General features: G+C 34.9%; 1 long non-coding RNA gene across 1 annotated transcript in view; it reads left to right on the top strand.

Annotated features, from left to right (window-relative positions):
* LOC119869577 overlaps nucleotides 1-21,687 on the top strand; it is a 113,174-nt gene that overhangs the window by 27,979 nt on the left and 63,508 nt on the right. The window contains exon 4 of the long non-coding RNA XR_005371147.1: nucleotides 1,221-1,423. This is a non-coding gene — a long non-coding RNA (uncharacterized LOC119869577). The remainder of the gene's footprint in view (nucleotides 1-1,220; nucleotides 1,424-21,687) is intronic.

Below are 21,687 nucleotides of genomic sequence, written 5' to 3'. Positions count from 1 at the left end.
TTATGGGGCCAAGTGATCAAGTACAGTGAGCACATTTAACTTGTAAGATACTGGGTGGTATGTTAGCTGCCAGTAAGTTGTCACCCTGCAGTGTCAAAATGACAACAGTGTGGCATATTTATAAACAATATTCTAATGTATGAAGTAGTTTAGGATGGAGGATTGTTAAGTGAGCTAAATTAAACAAATTAAATTAAAAGGCTTTACCACTTGAAGCTGTCATTCCTGGGTGTCACAGACCTGACAGGACAACTGGGGTGTCTGAGGGTGGAAATCACAGGTTTATAGAGGAATAGAGTAAGACTGACCCTTGTGCAACTTTGCCTTCTCACTTTTGACTCCTTGCTTTTTTTTTTTTTTTTCTTCCTGAAGGTTGTAAACCCAAAAGTACATTGGAAAAATGGCTCTCTATATATTTCATTTATATTTCACTGAGTATCTTTGATGATATCTTGGTGTCCCACTAAGCTTATTGTAATAGAAGTCTATGTGTATAATCCACGCCTCTGCTCAGGCCTGAGACTGTTTCTTTTTTTTTTTTTTTTTAGATTCAAAAATCTTAACATTCAGCAGCTATAAGCTGAGAAAGCACATCAGACAAGTGACAGGTTTAAACATAAACATATGTGTATGCCCAGGAGTGGAGCAGAAATCCACTCTGGTATGTGGACTTAATCTAATCTGCAAATGCCATATCCCCTTGAGTGTCTACTTTGTAAACTGTCCTAAAATTTCAACCCTGGAAGGGCTTCACTCTTCATCTACTCTTTATCTCCTCTTTCAGACAAGTGGTATCATAGCCCAGTAAAGGTAAAAGATATGATCAAAAGTGCCTAGTTTGCTTGTGGCAGAATTAAGGTTAGAATTTAAATCCCTTGGCTATACGGGCAGCTGAGTGGGTCAGTCAATTGAGCATCTGCCTCTTGATTTCATCTCAGGTCATGATCTCAGGGTCTTGGGATTGAGCCCTACGTGGAGATCCATGCTCAGGGCAGAGTCTCTTGTCTCTGCTCCTCCCCTGTGACCCCTCTCCTGTTCACAGGAGTGCTCTCTCTCCCTCAAATAAATGCAATCCTTAAAAAAATTAAGAATAAAATTGTGTTAAATAATAAATCTCTTGACTATCGATCTGAAGATGTTAAAAAGAAGACATTACATTATGAACAGTATCATGTTTAAGCGTATTGATGACCTCTTTTTTTTTTATATTGACCCACTAGGTAGTAACAGTGCTTAACTGACATGATTACTGGAGGCTTGCAACCTGGTGAAGCACTTAGTACTCAGTGTTCATCGACAACAACAACAACAACAACAACAACAACAATACCATTTAAACCTCACCAGCATGGAAGGTCATCTAAAGCAGGAGCTTTGACTTTTATGTTCACTATTACATTTTCAGCTGGTAGGACAGTATGAGGTAAGCACTTCATAAATGGTAAATGTTTATTGAATGAATGATGCGACATATATAGGAATGATCTTTATTTCTCTACCTATCCATCTCTTTTTTTCTACCTCTGTATCTATAGTCTTATCCAAAATCAGAATTAGGACTATGAAATTATATAGACTCCAAAACCTATATTCTCAACAGTAATATAGGAAAAGGGCTTTACATAATCAAGATACTCTGAAGGGCAATCTTAAAAATATAAAACCAGATCTAGGATAGAAAATATTTCACAGAAAACAAGGGGAAGTCTCTGTATTGGATTGAATGATGGCCCCTCCAAAATGTCCACATGCTAACTCTCAAAAACTGGGCATGTGACCCTATTTAGAAAAAAGGGTCATTGCAGATATAATTAAGTTAGGGAGATCTTGAGATGAGATCATTCTGAATTACTGGGGGGGAGGGGGCATAAATCCAATTATAAGTGTCATCAGAAGAGACAAGAGGGAAATTGTAGAGGAAGAGAAAGGCATGTGAAGATAGAGGCTCATGCTGGACAGATGACATCACAAAGAATGAAGACAGCCTCTAGAAAGTGGAAGAGACACAAAGGAATTTTGTCTGAGGGTCTTCTGAGACTCTGCAGCCCTGCTGACACCGTGATGTTGGACTTCTATGATAGAATGAATTTTTACTGTTTTAAGCTCTTCCGTTTATGGTAATTTGTGATGGCAGCCACGAGAAACTAATACAGTCCCCAAGACCGAAAAACAAGCCCAACTGAAAATAAGGGACTATACTCAGTAAGTAGAGAACCATGAGCACTAGGTGAGAAAGGGTGGCACAAGCACCAAGGCTGATGCTTGGACTGATGACAGCCCATCACAGATGTGCACAACAGGATTTGAAATTGCTGAGTTAAGGTATGACTTTTGAAAGACACTAGGCAAACAGGATTGCTACAGAAAAAAAAAAATCAAGCAATTAAAAATTACTAACACACAATGAATAAAAGTCAGAAATAACAAATAATTTGGAGTCTGAAAGCATAACCTTAAATATAAGATTACTTACAGCTATAAAATGAAAATGAAGACACCAATTAAAGAAATAAAAATAAATAAAGGAGCTAAAAATAATGAGTAGGCAGCAGGGGACTCTGAAAAGGGACCACAAACATAGGAAAAGAAATAATATTGTATATTAAAATGTGCTACTTTTAATTTAAAACTGGTGAATAAATTAAATGACAAGTTCAACACAGACCAGTGGAAATCCTGAATTCAATGGTGTATCCGGAAAAAAAATTACCCAGAAATTAGTGTAAAGAGAAAGGAAGAGAGAAACTATGAAGATAAATAAGAGATAAAGACAATAAAATGAGGATCACTATATAGCTAAGTAAGGCCCAGAAAGAAATTCTAGAGTGAAATGAAGGCAAAAAGTATTTAAAATGTTAAAAAAAAAAACTGAACATTTTTTACAAGACATGAACCCAAACACAGAGGCAAAGGAACTATCAGTGAAAATAAAAACAAATTCACTTGTAGATATATTAATGATGTATTTTTAAAATAGCAAAGACAACTCAAGGAAAATAGACATCATAGGAACAGATTCACAATCATATGAAAACATGAGTCATGGCATAGCACATGGGGCAAAATAATTGCTTATTTAACAATGATCCTAGAACAACTGGTTATCTTCATGGAAAAAAAAATAAATTGGATTGTTACCTTAGGCCACAGCTTAAAATTGATTTAGGTATATTAAAACTTAAATATAGAAAGCAAAACTTTAAACTTTAAAAAGAAAATATTGAGAAATATTTTTAAGTACTTGAGGAGTGAAAAATTGATTATATACCACTTCATCATCACTGTAACTGAACTACATTAAAATTCAGATCTCCAATTATCCAGCTCTGTGGCTTTGAACAAGTAATTTAATAATGATAATAATAATAATAATAATAATAATAATTATTATTATTATTATTATTATATATTTCACAGAGTCAAATTAATTATCAGAAAAACAAAATATATAATGTTCAGGACAGTACCTCATACACAGATACACATGCACTGTTTAGTTTTTATAATTGATGCTTTCATAGATTTTATTATTATTTTGGGCACAATTCCGCATTTTAGAAATTGTTCCTCCACACGTAATCATGGGACATCAGACCACCTAATCCACATAGTTTATTAAATTACCAACATATTATGACTGCCTTGGCCTAGAGTCCTTCACTTTAAAATTATTACTTATAAACAGGAAACTTAATTGGGTACAACAGGCGTAGATCAAAGATGTTCCAGTTGAGGACTGCTTGGAATAGGAGGTGTGAGTTCTGGTGAATTTAGAAAAGCGACCCAGGACTTTCAGAGTTAAAGAAAGCTCTAAAATGGATAGGCTTGCATTTTGTTTCATTAAATTTTGATAAGGTGACCTCTGACTATTTGAATGATATTCTTTGCTGACCTGGTATTCCACCGGCAGCCAAGAATAAAAGACCTTTTGCTCCTCCTCTCTAATCTCTGTGGTGCATTCCTTTAAAATCCTGTGGAGTGTTTCAGAATTCTAAAATCAACTCTAAAATTGAGTTCTGCCCATTTACGTAGCCTTTTGTTTAGAAAATGTAATTGTTCACATAATCAAACCAAATTATTTTCTTTGTTACGTAGGATTTTTTAGGGGAAAAAATCATGAGGTTGCATGATTTTAGTAGGCTTTATCAGAGTAATAAATTTCTCACTCAAATCTAAGACCTGTGTATGTGTCACCTAGGTTAGCTCTCATCCATATGGTCTCATCTCACTTCATCATATTGGTTTATAAGCTAATGGAGGAAAGGGTGATTTTTATATCTCCCACATTGCTTAATAGTGTCCTCCTTTAGGTAGGTGGATGATGAATTCTTATCTGGTGAGTGAATCCAAGCATGGTCAAAATAGTTTTTGAATGATGCAGTGATTCTCTTTGAATAATTCTGGATAAGTGTTTCTAAATAATGCTCCCCCCCTTTTTTTTTAATTTGAAGGATTCAATTAAAACCGTAAGCATCTTCCTCCTATAGAAAATATGATATGAATTGATTTAAAATTAAATATGTTAATGTAAAATATTAATTCAAATTTAGGACATCTTTATCCTATTAATGTTGTGATTATTTCCCCCCATTTCTGATAACATTCTATACATGCAGCCCTATATTCACTGCAAATAATCAGAACATTAAAAAAATGCTTTTTGAAACTCTGCTTTCTATGTAGAATACTAAACTGTGTTTTGAAAGCTGACTGATGATATGGTTTGTCATGAACTTTATCTACTACATATATATATATATATTATAACTCTCTCTCTATATATACAAATTATAGTATATAGTAAAATAGCTTGAATTTCAAATAAGTAACCAAGACCATGTGAGTGAAAATTAAACAAAATTACTTAACCCTATGGCCTATGGTAGTAGGGATATTTTTCATGTGAAAAAAATTAAATTGAACAAAACCTTGATGGGTGGATGTTATTTATGAGGCTTAAATAGCATAATAAATATGTTGCAAGCAGATGAACAATGTGAATGTGGGGGCCAAGGTCAGGCTGCCGCCAAATGTGCCAATACGACGTAGTGATTATTTTAAAATAATGTTACTTAAGGAACAGCCAATGCAAGAACTGCACTTTGACCCCCCTTTGTCTACAGAAATCAGGAAATGAAACTCCCTGTACCAGAAGGTAAAGAGACACCCTTATCACCAAAGATAGGGAATTCAGAGCTGAAAAGGTTGTAAAAAAACAAATCTGTTACTTTTACTAATTTACTACCCTAGCCCAAATTTAGTTTAGAATTCCTTAATAATTACAGTTCCTAAACATATGTTTTCTTTGTCCCATAAATTCCTCACAGATCTATTGTTTCTTTGACTAAAAAGTATAAAAGTTGCCTGCCTTCATTATTTCTTTGGGTTTTGATTTTATTATCGGGTCTCTGTAAGCACACAATTAAACTTTCTTTCTCCCCCTCCCCCCGTTAATCTGCCTCATGCCAATTTAATTTTTAGAATAGCTAGAAGAACTTTAAGGGATAGGATAAAATTTTTCTCCCAACATGAGTAAAGGAAATGATGCTTTGTGATGAAAACCACCCATGTGAGTCCCATACGTGTTAAGTCCTTGCATCTCTTACAACACAGAATATTTTTATTATCTTCAATAACTAAGTACTACTTAAACAAGTCATATTAGTATAAATGACAGTATCTAAATCAAATCTAGCTTTTATTAATTAAATGCTTATAGAGATCACCTGATGGAATTCCTGAAAATAAACAAATCAGGAGGCAAGAATATTTAATGCGTTATTCATATGGTGTTACTGACCAACCAACACAGTCATGGGAGTCTCATTATATAAGTTTAAAAATAATACTGTAATTGCCTAAAATGTGGATATGTCAACTATATCCCTATGTAATGATTATAAAATTATATATAAGACATACTACAGCAGTTTACTTCCCTGAAGATGGATGCCTGTGGATTAGAATAAAATTTTTACCTATTATGGTTTTAAAGATAAATAGAAATAGTCTAGAATAATTTCATCAAACATGAACCTATAGACAACAAATCCTTAGAGTTTGTTATGTCTCATCAGTCCTATGGAACAGCCCCACCTTTACTTTCCTATAAAATCTTTCCCTAAATTCTTCAAATGTGAATATGTTGCCATCTTCATCACATCATATCAAGGGCACATGACATCTTAGAAATCATACTTGATCATCTGACTAAAGTGGTGTAAGTCAAATTTCTTTAAAGTTGCTCTGTTTCCCCCGACTGTTCCATTCTGTCCCATTTAGAAGTAAGCTACTGTAAGCATCTGAAATCTATGGATGGAGGGATTATAGTCCGCCTCCAGGAGGTCAGAATATATACCTTAATTATTGGAAATTCATATGTATGGGACAGTTGTCCCTTTTCTTGCATTGACTTATTTATTCAATTCTTAATTTATAAAAGTTTGGATTCATAAATAAATTTGTAGTTGAGGTTAATCCAATATAATGATGATGATGATGATGATGATGATGATGATGATTATGCTCAAATTATCCTCATGTGTAGCCTTTTCATACTGCTTCTATCATTTAGCAAAATGCATTTAAGCATCCATGATGTCTTCTTATGGTCGGAAAGCTCATTCCTTTTTATCACTGAATAATATTCCTTTGTATGGATATACAGTTTATTTAGGCTTTATCTCATTGAAGGGCAACTTCTATGTTTTGATGGTCTTGTAAATCATGTTTTGTTCATTTCAAATTAAGATTGTTTATTGATGGTATTTAAGAAAGTAATTGACTTTTGTATATTAACCTGGGATCTTGCTATATTCATTTACTTGTTCCAGAACTTTTTTTTGGGGGGGTGGTATTTCTCTTAATTCTTTGGGATTTTCTATATATATGACGATTATGTCATCTGCAAACAAATATAGTTTTATTTTTTTCATTCTCAATCTATATATATTTTATTAACTTTTCTTGATTCTTTGTACCTGTAATTTGTAATATGATATTGAAACCAGTAGTGAGACAGAATATTCTTGACATTTCTCTGATCTTAGGAGAGAAATGTCCATTTTCTTAGTACAAAGTATATTAGCTATGGGTATTATGTAGATGTTCATTATACCAAGTTGAGGAAGTTCCTCTCTTTTACTGAGAATTTTTATTATGAAAGGGTTTGGATTTTGTCAAATGCTTTTCTGCATCTATTGATATGATCATATGACTTTCCTGCTTTAGCCTGTTGACATGATGGAAGCCATTAATTGATTTTCAAGTATTGATCTAGACTCACATATGATGTGAAACAAATGTCTGGTGGTCACGGTATATAATTATTGTATACATTGTTGGATTTAATTTTGTAATATCTTGTTGAGGATTTTTAAGTACATATTCATGGTCTATGCTTTGTTGCAGTGTCTTTTTCTGTTTTGGTATGAGAGTAATGCTTATTTTACAGAATGAGTAAGAATGTATCCCCTTTGATTCTGTTTTCAGGAAGAGAAATGAAAAACTGATATTAAAAAAGGAAAATTGATATAAATCCTTTCTAACTGTGGAGAATTAACCAGTGAAACCATCTGGGCCTGGTGCTTTATTTTTTTTAAGTTAATAATTATTGATTCCTCTTCTTAAATAGATATAAGCCTAATCAGATGATCTTTGTCTCTCTGCGGGAGTTTGGGTAGTTTACCTCTTTCAGTAAACTGGTCCATTTAATCTATGTTATAAAATTTACATGCACTTGGGAAGCCTGGGTAGCTCAGTGGTTGAGTGTCTGCCTTTGGCTCCGGTTTTGACCCTGGGGTCCTGGGATTGAGTCCTGCATCGGGCTCCTCACAGAGAGTCTGTTTCCCCCTCTGCTTGTGTCTCTGTCTCTCTTTGTGTCTCTCATGAATAAATACATAAAATCATTTAAAAATAAAAAAAATAAGCATTGTGTGAGTTTAAGGTGTACAATATGATTTATGATATATATGAGAAATGACCACAGTGGAGTTAATTAACACCTCTATCATTTCACATAATTAGCACTTTGTCTTCTTTTTGGTGTAGTAAAAACATTTAAGATCTATGCACCTAGCAACTATCAAGTATATAATAATGTTAACTGTAGTCAGCATGCTATATACTAGGTATATAGAATATACTTATCTTATAACTGGAGGCTTTTAGGTTTTGAGCAATTTTCCCCACCCCCATGCAGAGGGTACTACCAATTCATGCTGTTTCTGTAATTTTGGCTTTTGTAGATTCCACACATAAGTGAGATCATACACTACCTGTTTATTTATGCCTTCCTTAATTCACTTAGCATAAAGCCCTCAAAGAGAATCCATGTTGTCAGAAATGGCAGAAATTCTTTCTTTTTAATGGCTGAATAATATTTCAACATATACGTATACCTCATTTTCTTTATCCATTCATTCCATTGCTGGACACTTAGGGTTTTCCATATCTTGGCAATTGTGAAGAACGCTTCAACAAACATGGGAATTCAGATATCTCTTTAAAATAGTGATTTAATTTCTTTCAGATATATAACCAGAAATGGAATTGCTGGATCATATGGTACTTTTATGTTTAATTTCTGAGGAAATTTCATAGTGTTTTCCATAATAACTGTAACAGTTTACATTTACAGCAACAGTGCATAAGAATTTCCTTTTTTCCACATTCTGCTCAACACTTGTCATTTCTTGTCTTTTTAATGAGACATTCTAACAACTTTGAGGTAAAATATCATTCTGGTTTGGTTTTCATTTTTCTCAATTAATAGTGCCGACTATATTTTCATGTACCTGTTGGCTATTTATATGTCCTCTTTGGAAAGATGTCTATTCTGGTCCTCTGCCCATATTTCAATCATACTGTTATCATTATTTTGTTACTGAGTTGTATGAATTCCTTACATATTTGGATATTAGTTTCATCAAAAAAAAAAAAAAAGAAAGAAAGTGGATCTGCAAACATTTTTTTCCTATTCTGTAGGCTGCCTTTCTCATGGCCTATTATTTCTTTTGCTGTGCAGAAGATTTTAAATTTGAGCTAGGCTCACTTGTTGGTTTTTGCTTCTGTTGCTTATACTTTTAATTCCATATCCAAAAAATCATTGCCAAAACCAGTTCAAGGAAATGTTTCCTTCTTTATTCTAGGAGTTTTATAATAATTTCAGGCCTTGTATTTACCCTTTAAATCCAATTTGATTTAATTTTTGTACATAGTATAGGATGGGAGGGTCCAGTTTTGTATTTTATTTTTTATTTGTATTTTTCATTTTTGTGATTATCAAGTTTTCCTCACACAACGTATTGGGGAGACTATCTTTTCCTCTTTGAGTTTTCTTGACTCTTCTGCCAAGTATTATCTAGCTTCATAAGCATGGATTTATTTCTGAGCTCTCAATACTGTTTCATTCATTGTTCTATGTTTTTTTATGTCAATAGCAAACTGTTTTGATACTATAATCTGTAGTATAGTTTGAAATCAGGAGATGTGGTGTCTCCAATTTTGTTCTTCTTTCTAAAGATTGCATTGGCTCTTCCTAGTCTTTTCTGATTCTATAGGAATTGTGGGCTGCTTTTTCTATTTCTGTTAAAATTGCTATTGGAATTTTGATAGGGATTGCACTGAATCTATAGACAGCTTTGAATAGGATGCACACTTCAACTATCTCAATTCTTCCAACCCATGAACATGAAATATAGTTCAATTTATTTTTGTCTTCTTCAAATTCTTTCATCAAAGTATTATAGTTTTCAATGGATAGATCTTCATATTTTTGGTTAAATTCATCCCTAACTAAAAAAAGTGTTTTTGATGCTATTGTAAAGGAGATGGTTTCTTTATATATTTTTCTTATAATACATTGTTAGGGTATAGAAACGGATTTCTGTATATTAATTTCTGTATGTCAATTTTACATGTTGTACTTTGTTGAATTTATTTTTCAGTTCTAAGTTTTTGATGGAAGTTTAACATTTTCTATGTATAAGATTATATCATTTACAATGAATGAGAATTTTACTTCTTCAGTTCTGATTTGGATGGCTTTTATTTCTTTTTCTTAATTGTTTTGGGCAGCTCTTCTAGTACTATGTTGATTAGGAGTGATGAGAGTGAGCAATCTTGTGTTTTTTTTCTGACTTTAGGGAAAGTTTGCAAACTTTCATCATTGACTAGATGATAGCTGTGGACTTGTCATATATGGCCTTCATTATGTTGAGATATATTCCCTCCATATCAAAATTTGTTGAGCATTTTTGCCATGAAAGGATGTTGTATTCATCAAACAATCTTTCTTCACTTACTGAGATAATATTATTTTTGTTTTTCATTCTATAAATGTTTATCACATTTATTGATTTTCATATCTTGAAACATCCTTAAGTCACAGGACTATAACCCATTTGATCATAGTGTATGATCCTTTTAATGTGCTGTTGAGTTTGGCTCCTAGTTTTGTTTTTTGTTTGTTTTGAGAATTTTTGCATCTATATTTATCAAAGATATTGGCCTGTAGTTTTCTCACAGTCTCCTTATGTGGCTTTGGTATCAGGGTAATATGTACCTCAAAAATGAGTTTGGGAATGTTCCTTGATACTCAATTATTTTGGAAAAGATTAAGAAGTACTGGCATTAATTCTTCTTTATTTTAAATTTTATTTATTTATTTATTTATTTATTTATTTATTTATTTATTTATTTATCTTTAAACATCTGGTTGAATTCATCAATAAATTTATCTGCTCCTGAGATTTTTGTTGTTTCTATTGAGAATTGTTTTTATTACTGATTAATTTCTTACTTATTTTTGTACTGTTTTGTTTTTCTATTTCTTCATGAGTAAGTGTTAGTAGGTTGCATGTTTCTAGGAATTTATCCATTTCATACAGTCTTCCTTATTGGCATAAAATGATTTATTTGTACTTCTGTAGTGTCAGTTGTAATGACTCTTATTTTTGATTTACTATATTTGAGTCCCCTTTTTTTTTCCTTATTAAGTATAGCTAACAGTTCATCAGCTTTGTTATATTTTCAAAACAAAAACAGCTATTAGTTTGAATTTTTCCTAATGTTTACTGGTCTTGCTTTCAGTTTTTTCTACTCTGACCTTTGTTATTTTTTTCTGTAATGTTGGATTTAGTTTCTTCTTTTTTTAGTTTCTTAATGTGTAATTTTAGGTTGTTTATTTGAGATTTCTTTTTTTCTTAATGTAGGCTTTTGTAAAGTTCCTTCTTGGAACTGCTTTTGCTAAATCCTATAAGCTTTGATATGTTGTTTTCATTTTCCCTTTTCTCAAGATTTTTTTTTCCCATATGATTTCTTTCATTGCTCCATTAGTTTCTCAGGAATATGTTGTTTATTGTCACATATTTCTGAATTTTCCAGGTTTCCTCCATTATTGAGTTCAAATAATGGTTGAAAATGGTAGTTGGTATAATTTCAGTCTTCTGATATTTGCCAAAACTACCAGATGATTTATCTGGCAGACCAGTCCATGTGCACTTGAGAAGAATGTGTGTTCTACTGCTATTGGATGGAATGTTTGTGTTAGTCTGTTAGGTCAATTTAGTCCAAAGTATAATTCAAGTCCAATATTCCCTTATTGATTTTCTGTCTGGATGATATATTCATTGTACAAGGTGAGGTATTCAAATCCCTACTATTTTGTTGTTTATCTTTTTCTTCAGTTCTATTAATATTGTTATATTCAGTTCTATTAATATTGTTAATATTTAGGTGCCCCAATGTTGAGTGCATAAATATTTACAAATGTTATATCTCTTTGATGAATTGACCACTTCATTATTAGATAGCGACCTTGTTTGTCTCTTGTTACAGTTTTTGGTTTAAAGTCTATTTTGTCTGATATACGTATAACTATCCTGCTTTCTTTTGATTTCCATTTATATGGATATCGATTTCTATCCCTTCATTTTGAACCTCTGTGTGTCCTTAAAGCTAAACCGGGCCCAAGGTAGGTAGCAAATACGTGTTTTTTGTTGTTGTTGTTGTTGTTTTTTTTTTTTTTTTTTTTTTTTTTTTTTAATGATTTAAGCACTCTATGTCTTTTGGTTGGAGAATTTAATCCATTTAAATTTAAAGTAATTACTGATAAGGACTTATTTTTCTTAAAGATTTATTTATTTATTTATTTGAAAGACAGAGAATGAGGCAGACAGAGAAAGAATGAACAGGGGAGGGGCAGCAGAAGAGAGAGAGAATCCTCAAGCAGACTCCTGGCTGAACGTAGAGCCTGATCTGAGGGCTCAATCGCAGGACCCCTGGGATCATAACCTCAGCTGAAATCCAGAGCCGGCCACTTAACTGACTGGTTCGACCAGGCACCCCAATAATTAAGAAGTTATTAATGATATCTTTAATTGTGTTTTATTTTACAGTTTTTATTTTCTTCCTGAGTTACCGTCTTCATTTGTGAGTTATTTTCTATAGTAATTATGTTTTGTTTCCCTTCTCTTTATCTTTGTGTATCTACTGTAAGTTTTTGCTCCGTGATTTTTCTGAGGCTTACATAAAACATTTTATAGATATAATACTCTATTTTACACTGATAATTTTGATCATATATTAAAACTCTACCATCTTACTCCCCTGCATACCTTTCATGTTTTGGATGTTACAATTTGCCTCTTTTGTGTGTATGTGTGTGCACCCATTAACAAATTATAGTACCTAAACTTATTGTTAATATGTTCAACACTTTATCCATTATATTAAAGTAGTTAACACACCACCATATTACAGTCCTAGAACATTCTGAATTTGCCTAGTATACTACCTTAATCAGTGTTTTGTATATTCTCATGCTTTTGTGTTACTAATTAGCGTTCTTTCATTTCAGCTGGAAGATGTTTTTTCATCATTTCTTGTATGGTAGGTAGACCTAATGATACTGAACTCCCTTCAGATTTTGTTTGCTTGGAGAAGTCTTTATCATGTCTTCATTTCTGAAGGACAACTTTGACAGATAAAATATTATTGGCACTTTTTTTTTCCCTTTTCCTTTTAGCAGCTTGAATATATCATCCCATTCCCTTCTGGCCTGCAAGGTTTTTTTTTTTTTTTTTTTTTTTTTTTAATTTATTTATTCATGATAGTCACACAGAGAGAGAAAGAGAGAGGCAGAGACACAGGCAGAGGGAGAAGCAGGCTCCATGCACCGGGAGCCCGACGTGGGATTCGATCCCGGGTCTCCAGGATTGCGCCCTGGGCCAAAGGCAGGCGCCAAACCGCTGCACCACCCAGGGATCCCGCCTCCAAGGTTTCTGCTGAGAAATTTGCTGATAGCTTCATGGTGATATCTGCTGGTAGCTTGTATGAGGTTTGTTTTTGTTTGTTTTGCTTTGAAACTGTCTCTTTGTATTTGAGTTTAGACAGTTTCATTATAATGTGTCTTGGAGAGAAATTCATTTTGGACTGATTTTGGAATGTCATATTAGCTTCATGAACCTGATGTCCAAATTGCTCCCTAAACTTGGGATGTTCTCACAGCTTTCTGTCCACTTCTTCCTCTCTTGTACTTCTGGGAATGCAATAATTCCTGGATTATTCCTTGTAATGGTAACTATAGTTCATGGAGACTTTCTTCTCTCTTTTACTCTTTGTTCTTCTCTGACTTGGTAATATCAAAGGTATTCTGCTTCACAGATTCTTTCTTCACTTTGATCCAATTTGATGCTGATGGTCTCCTTTGCATTATTAATGTCATTCACTGTAATCTTCTGCTTCAGCATTTCTGCTTGACTCTTTTTCTATTATTTCTATATCTTTGTTACACCTCTCATTTGGTTCATGTTTTGTTCTCCTGATTTCACTGAATTGTTTTTCTGAGTATTCTTGTAGCTCACTGAACTTCCTTGAAAGAGCTTTCTGAATTCTTTATTGGGTAAATCACAAATCTCTAGATCTTTGGTGTCTTGTTGAGAAATTTTACTGTGTCCCGTTGGTGATGTCATGTTTCCTCTAATTGTCATACTTCTCAAAGTTTTTCATGCCATTTTCACATTTGAAGTAGCACTCATCTCCCCCAGTCTTTAATGACTGACTTTGGGATATAATTTCTCTCCATTTTGCTAGAGATTCTGAGGCTTTCACAGTCGTTTTGTATTGATATGCCTGCTCCACACTTCTTGCTCCCTCTTGTGGAAGAATTGTTAACCTCCTATGCCTTCTCTCAAGGCTGATAAGCCAGTCTGGATGCTGACAGAGTGCTAAATGTTCAAGTTTCTGGTTTCTCCCATGCCCCCAGAGTCAGGCCAGTTTTCTGTATTCAGTAAATATCTGTAAAATTTCACTCCTTCAGAAGCATGTACAGGGAGTCCGTAATAAGGAGTGGGGGATGTGTTAGTGAGTTCTCCAGACTGTTCTTCTCATCCTATCTCAATGTGTCCAACTCAGATTGTATTTTTTTTTTTCCTCTAGCAGTATAGCTGTGGCTTATTCACTATCCCCTAGACTTCCACAAAGGCTCTTTTACCCGTGGGTGATTGCTTAAACTGGTGTTCCATTACTTGATGCATGGGTGGACACAAGTCCTCCCAAGTCCCTGAGTGTATCGTTCTGGTGGTGGAATCCATCCTAAACTGGGATGTAGCTAAATCCTGAGGGGTAGAGAACTGTGTCCAGGTCTGTAGCTGAGCTCATCACTGATGAGTCTGCCACCTGGGTGTGAGTCTTTGTTCTCAAAATGGCTCTCCACGGTCTCAGATTGCACTGGCGCTTCACAGTCTCCTACCTGGATGGCAAAACTCTCACAATAATGTGCTAGCCTGGAGACAGATGACACATTGTTGTTGAGGACATCATTATCTCTATATGCTTTATAAGGCTCTGTTTGAAAGCCCAGAATATAGACTATCTTAGTGAAAATCCAATGTGAGTTGTGTGAGAAGGTACATTCTGCAATTCATCTACTGTTGGACACTATATTACATCTAGTTGATTGAAAGAGCTGTTGAGGTCAACTATATCTTTACAGATTTCCTACCTGCTTGTTCTATCAGTTACTTAAGTATGGATGTTGAGATCTCCAGCTATCATAGTGGATTTTCTATTTCTCATTTCAGCTCTATCAGCTTTTGCCTCACATAATTTGATGCTCTGTTTGTAGGTATATACACATTTAAATTATTATGTTTTCTTAGAAAATATGCCCTTTTATCATTATGTAATTTCTATCGTCATTCCTGATAATACTCTTTGTTCTGAGGTCTATTTGTCTGAAAATAATACACCCACTCCACCTTTCTTTTATTATTATTATGACATGTCCTTTTGCTCTTATTTTATCTCTCTTTATATTTAAAGTTAATTTCTTTTTTTTTAAATTTATTTATGATAGTCACACAGAGAGAGAGAGAGAGAGGCAGAGACACAGGCAGAGAGAGAAGCAGGCTCCATGCACCTGGGAGCCCGATGTGGGATTCGATCCCGAGTCTCCAGGATCCCACCCTGGGCCAAAGGCAGGCGCCAAACCGCTGCGCCACCCAGGGATCCCTAAAGTTAATTTCTTGGAAAAAAATATTGTTAGGCCTTCTTTAATTCTGAGAATCTCTGTCTTTTAATCAGTATATTTAAAATTATTAGGTTTAAAGTGATATATAATGATAGTTAATAACTACCATGTTTATAACTATTTTCCATTTGTTGCATTTTTCTTTGTACCTTACTCAATATTTTTGCATTTTCTGACATTACTTGAGTTTTTTAAAAGATTTTATTTATTTATTCATGAGAGACACACAGAGAGAGGCAGAGGGAGAAGCAGGCTCCATGCGGGGAGTCCGATGTGAGACTTGATCCCAGGACCCCAGGATCACACCTTGAGCCAAAGGCCAACGCTTAACTGCTGAACCACCCAGGCATCCCTACTTGAATTTTTTTTTAAAGATTTTATTTATTTATTTGAGAGAGAGACACACACATTGTGTGTGTGTGTGTGTGTGTGTGTGAGAGAGAGAGAGAGAGAAGAGAAGAGAAGAGAAGAGAAGAGAAGAGAAGAGAAGAGAAGAGAAGTGAAGAGAAGAGAGAACAAACACAAGCAGGGGCTAAGCATAAGGGAAGGTGGAAAGGCAGAAGGAGAAGAAACAGACTCCCATGCTCAGTGAAGATCCCAACATGGGGTTCAATCCCAACATCCTGGGATCATGACCTGAGCCAAAGGAAGACTTTAACTGACTGAGCCATCCAGGCTTCCCTTACTTGAACTTTTTATATGACTGTATTTTCTTATTTCTTAGCATATAAATTATATTTCTTTAAACAACATGTAGTTGTGCTTGCCCTAGTGCTTCTAGTGTACACTTTAATTTAAATTCACTTACAAATGATGCTTTAATGATTAACATTCAGTGCAGATACCTTATAAAAGTATTCCCAATTTCCTTTTCCCATCTCTTAAGACATTGCTGTTATTCTTTTTCCTTATTTGTATTCTATAATCACCCAACACATTATCACTACTGTTATTTTAAACAAATACATTACTGCTATTATTTTAAAACATTCATCTGTATAACAAAGGACACAGTTAAGTGAAAATCGACCTACAGAATGGGAGAAGATGTTTGCAGATTATGTATGTGATGAGAAGTTAATATCGAGAGTATATAAAGAACTCCTACAACTCAACAACAGAAACTCTTTAAAAATTGCCATAGGACTTGAAAACATATTTTTCTAAAGGAGACATACAGATGACCAACAAGCACATGAAAAGATGCTCAACATCATTAGTTATTAGAGAAATGTAAATCACAACCACAACCATAATGAGATACCACTTCACAGCCATTAAGATGGCAACTATATATTTGGAAACAACAACAACAACAACAGAAAATTAGAAGTGTGGAAAAAGATGTAGAAAAATTGGAGTTATCCTATTTCTGGGTATACATCTAAAAGAGTCAAAAGCAAGTTTTTTTTTTTTTTTAAGATTTATTTATTCATGAGAGACACACAGAGAGAGAGAGGCAGAGACACAGGCAGAGGGAGGAGCAGGCTCCATGCAGGGAGCCCGACGTGGGACTAGATCCCAGGATCCTGGGGTCACGCTCTGGGCCAAAGTTGGTGCTAAACCGCTGCGCCACCCAGGCTGCCCATCTGAAAGCAAGTTCTTAAGGAGATATTTGTATACTCTGTCCATAGCAGGATTATTCATAATAGCCAACAGGTGGAAGCAACTCAAGTGCCCATCCACAGATAAATGGGATAAGTAAAGTGCGGTAGACACACACACACACACACACACAGGAAAATTTTTCAGGCTTAAAAAGAATTGAAATTCTGACCCTTGCTACAATATGGATGAACATTTAAGATGTTGTACTAATTGAAATAGCTAGTCACAAAAAGACAAATATTGTGTGATTTTACTTATATGAGGTACCCAGAAGAGACAAATTCATAGAGAGTGGTGGATGCCAGGGTCTGGGGCACGAGGAGAAGGCAATGGGGAGTTATATTTAATGGTTATGAAATTTCAGTCGTGCAAGATTAAAAGAGTTCTGGAGATTGGTTGCACAACAATGTGAATGTATGTATATATCGCTACTAAAATCTACACGTAAATGATTAAGATGGTAACTTCTATAAGTATTGTAGGACAACTAAAACACAATTCTTAATAAAAGAGATTAAAGAAAATAAAATATTTTAACTTCATTTTTTTTCCTCTTTTATGTCCTTTTTGTTCTGTAGATGGAAGATTCTAATCTATATGATTTCCTTCTTCCTGAAGAACTAACATTTCTTTCTTATGGGTCAGTTTTATTTGTCCAAATAAATTTCTATTTATTTGTCTAAATAAATATTTTTCCTTATTTTTGAGGTTAATTTCATGGGATATGGAATTTCAGTGTGTTGTTTTCTCCAACATTTCAAAATTTTTTTTTTAACATTTCAAATATTTTGATCTACTTTTTCCTATTTGTATGGTTTCTGGTGAGAATCTGCCATTATTTTTATCTTTGTTCCTCTATAGGTAAAATATATATATATATTTAAAGTCTAACTGATTTAACAATTTTCTCCTTGTCTTTTGACAAAGATTGACAAAGATATGAAAATTGAATATGACATGCCTAGGAGTATGTGCCTTTTATTTTTCCTGCTTTGTGCTTTTGAGCTGACTCTGCTTTTTCTTGTGTCTGTCATTAATTTGTAATGTTTCCAGTCATGATTACTTCATAATTTTTTTTTCTACTTTGTTCTTTCCTGCTTCCCTTTTTGGTATTCCAATTTTGTGTATGTTCTCTTCTAAAATTGAACTACTATTCTTGGATATTTTAATCTGTTTTCTTTTGATTCTTCATTCACTTCATGTGTATGTGTGAGAAGTTTCTACTGACTTATCTTAAGGCTCAGTGATCCTTGCCTTACTGTGTCTGGTCTACTGATGAGCCTAACAAGGGCATTCTTCACTTAAGTAATTTTGATTTGTGATTTTTCTTCACTTATTTTGATTCTAGTATTTCCTTTTGATTCTGAGAGTGTCCAGCTCTGTGCTTACTTATATCCACCTGTTCTTTCATATAGTGTATTTTTTCTTCCATTAAAACCTTCAACATGTTAAACAGAGGTATTTTAAATATCCAGTCTGACAATTCCAACATCTGTGTCCTATCCAAGTCTGTGTCTCATGTTGCTTTGTCTCTTAAAATTGTTTTTTATTTCAGTATGCCTTGTAATTTATTGTTTAAAGCTGAACTTGAAGTATCGGGTGATAGGAACTGAGGTGGACAGGCTATCATGAGGTTTTGTGTTGTTCCAGCTAGGTCCTGCGGTTTGTTTAATACTTGCTGTAGCCCTACGTACCAGAGATACCAAATTCCTCCAGGGTTCTTGTTTTGATCCATGCAATTGACTCTGGGGTCCCCTAAGCAATTTTTCTCAGAGTGAATCTGTGTCATGATGCTCTTTCCACTGTAATCCAGTGTTAGGACACTGCATCCCTGTTGGATTATTTATAAGATGGATGGAGGGGAGAGTTCTACAGTCTTAGGATCAGATCTAAGTCTTATTTTTTTAATTTTATTTTTAATTTATTTGAGAGAGAGAGAGAGCAAAAGAGAGAGAGCAGAAGTGAGGTGAGGGGCAGAGGAAGAAGCAGACTCCCCACTGAGCAGGAAGCGCCATGTGGTGCTCCATCACAGGACTCTGGGACCATGACCTGAGTGAAAGGCAGATGCTTAACCCATTGAGCCACTCAGGTGCCCCAGATTTCAGTCTTATAATGGACCTGTGCTTCTAAGGCTGCAAACATCACTAGTGTTTCTCTCGTGTCACAGATTTTCCCTTCAGTCTTCTTTGTTGAAGGAGGGTTAGAGGGGCTGGAGTGGAAGCACTGTCCTTTCTCCAGCTGGGAGAAGCCTCCCTTAAATCTCTTTCCCCAAAGACTGTCTTTGTTGTGGAGAACACGTAGTGTGTTTCACAATTGTTACCTTCCCTTTCCTCCTTGCAGAGCCAGTGAGAGATACCTCCTGCCTCTTTGTGAAAACCTAGCAGGGTCCCTAGAGGTAAAACCTGCAGAAGTGTAGGCGAGCTCCCAAGCCACCGACCCCAGGAGTTCCTGCCACACTCCGCCTCCAGCAAGTCATCAAATTTACTATTTATATGTTCCTCCATGGCTCCGGCAGCTTCTGCTTTGGGTGACCCGGTCTCAGCTCTAACTTTCTGGATTCCCCTGTGCCTCTAAAGTAATGCTTTACTCTGCAACCTCAGTTCTCTGATGTGTCCAGGAAAGGTAATTGATTTTTGGTTTGCTTGGTGTTTTCTTGTTTTAAAGATGTGAGTGGCAGCTTCCAAGCATTTTATATGTCAGAGCTGAACCAGACAAATAAAGAAATCCTCTGCGTGGCACATATGTGAAAAGACACACAGAAAACAAGTATTGCAGTGGTTTCTGATGCTGGATTAGGGAAATAATTCTAGCCAAATTTCACTGCCTGATTAGCATTAATTTACTCACAATTTGAAAAAACAGCCATTAGTTTAGGAGTATCAGACTTCAGTAGTGGTAGGCCAAGTACCAGCCCTTGCCAGCTTCTTCCACTGCCAAGATTTAGAATGCCTGCCTGGATACAGAAGCACATGATTGTTGGCCACTGTTTTGGCCTTCGCCATCTGTCTTGCTTCCCATATAAATTCTCTCCCCTGCTGACTGATATATATGGCATTCTGTAGAAGGCCCATGCACAAATTTCTAAAAGGAGTTCTCAGGAAAGAGCTTTTCTTGCCATTCACGTCTGCCAGGTTTCTGCCATGACTTGCTTGTGTTCTCATTTGTAAGGCAACGTTCAGTGTAGCACCCGTGTGCAACATTTGGGGTATTGGATTATTTACCGCTTCCTGCTGCAGCCCAGGCTCACCCACTCCATGATTCTACACAGCGTGATTCAAAAACGAGTTTAACATAGCATGCATGGTATTTTGGTATCACTGCCCATATGAAAGTATGGGAAAACCCCAAGACATATATCACATTCACTAGCACAACACCACAATTGTGTTTGTCAGTGCATGTTTGTCTAATCTCTCCTCCTCTTTGGAAATATTCCAATGGCTACAAATGCAAAAATAGAGATATGTAGGTATTACCTTGTGGTAAAAGCAGATTTCCTGGGAATGGGGGAGAGTGGGTGCTCATGGTGATTGACCATTATTGCCAAAGATTTTGTTGGAAATAAGCCCAGAACTTTCTATTTTATTTATATTCTATTCAACATTTTGTGCTATACCAAGGTTAAATGAATAAAAAAAAAATCTGTTACTAACTTTACTCATGATTCATTTGTCTTTTAAAGAACTGAAGACTCACTCTCTGGGTGTCCAAAGAAGGGGCGATATGTTAATCCAATGCTGCCTTTAGCTCACGTACTGAGGTAACATAAAATATCTTTGAGAAATGTGTGTCCCAGTGACACTTTCGCTCTCCTTATGTTACTGAAAAAAATTTCAATAAAATTCACACTCATAAATTAAAAGCATGGGGAAGATCTAACTGAACTTCTATAATATGAATATCTCTAGCTCTCAATCACCTTTCTCTTCACATCTAATTTCAATCCCTAGAATATAGAAATAGAAGAGGAGAGGGAGGGACAGAAACAGAGAGGGAAAGGGAGTGTGTGTTTAGTACTAACAAAAGGTCTTAACAGTAGTTTATCATGTTAAAAAATCAAGCATTCCATCCACTATAGCTTTTCCCTCTACTCCTCCCTCAAAATACTTTTCATTACTGTGTTTTCTACTTTGAGAAAACTTAAAAAAAACATGGAAGCATTTTCTCGAGAACTAAGTGCTAAATCTAACCTCAAACCAAAAGCTAAAGTCAAATTCATTTAAACAAGTGACTTTTTTTTTAACTCAGAAAGCCACATCACCTGCGTTAAAAAAGCTAAGAATCTTGAACATCATCGTGATAATGACAAAATACTTGACCACACAGTAAGTCAGCAGAAAAGGGGATCATGAAATTAAAACAGCACTGTCACTTGTTTTATTTCCTAACAAATTCCCTTTTAAATATCAGTGGATATAGAATATGCACCTCAATTGTCTAGGATACTTTGAAAACAATATTAGAAAAATCCTAAAATACTAATTATTTAGGAGGGACGTAGGAGGTGATAAAAATAAAATGGAAAGGATCGTGAATGTGGAGTCTGA

Source organism: Canis lupus, chromosome 16, assembly GCF_011100685.1.
Source record: "Canis lupus familiaris isolate Mischka breed German Shepherd chromosome 16, alternate assembly UU_Cfam_GSD_1.0, whole genome shotgun sequence".
Classification (NCBI taxonomy): domain Eukaryota; kingdom Metazoa; phylum Chordata; class Mammalia; order Carnivora; family Canidae; genus Canis; species Canis lupus.
This window is presented reverse-complemented; position numbering and strand designations above follow the sequence as displayed.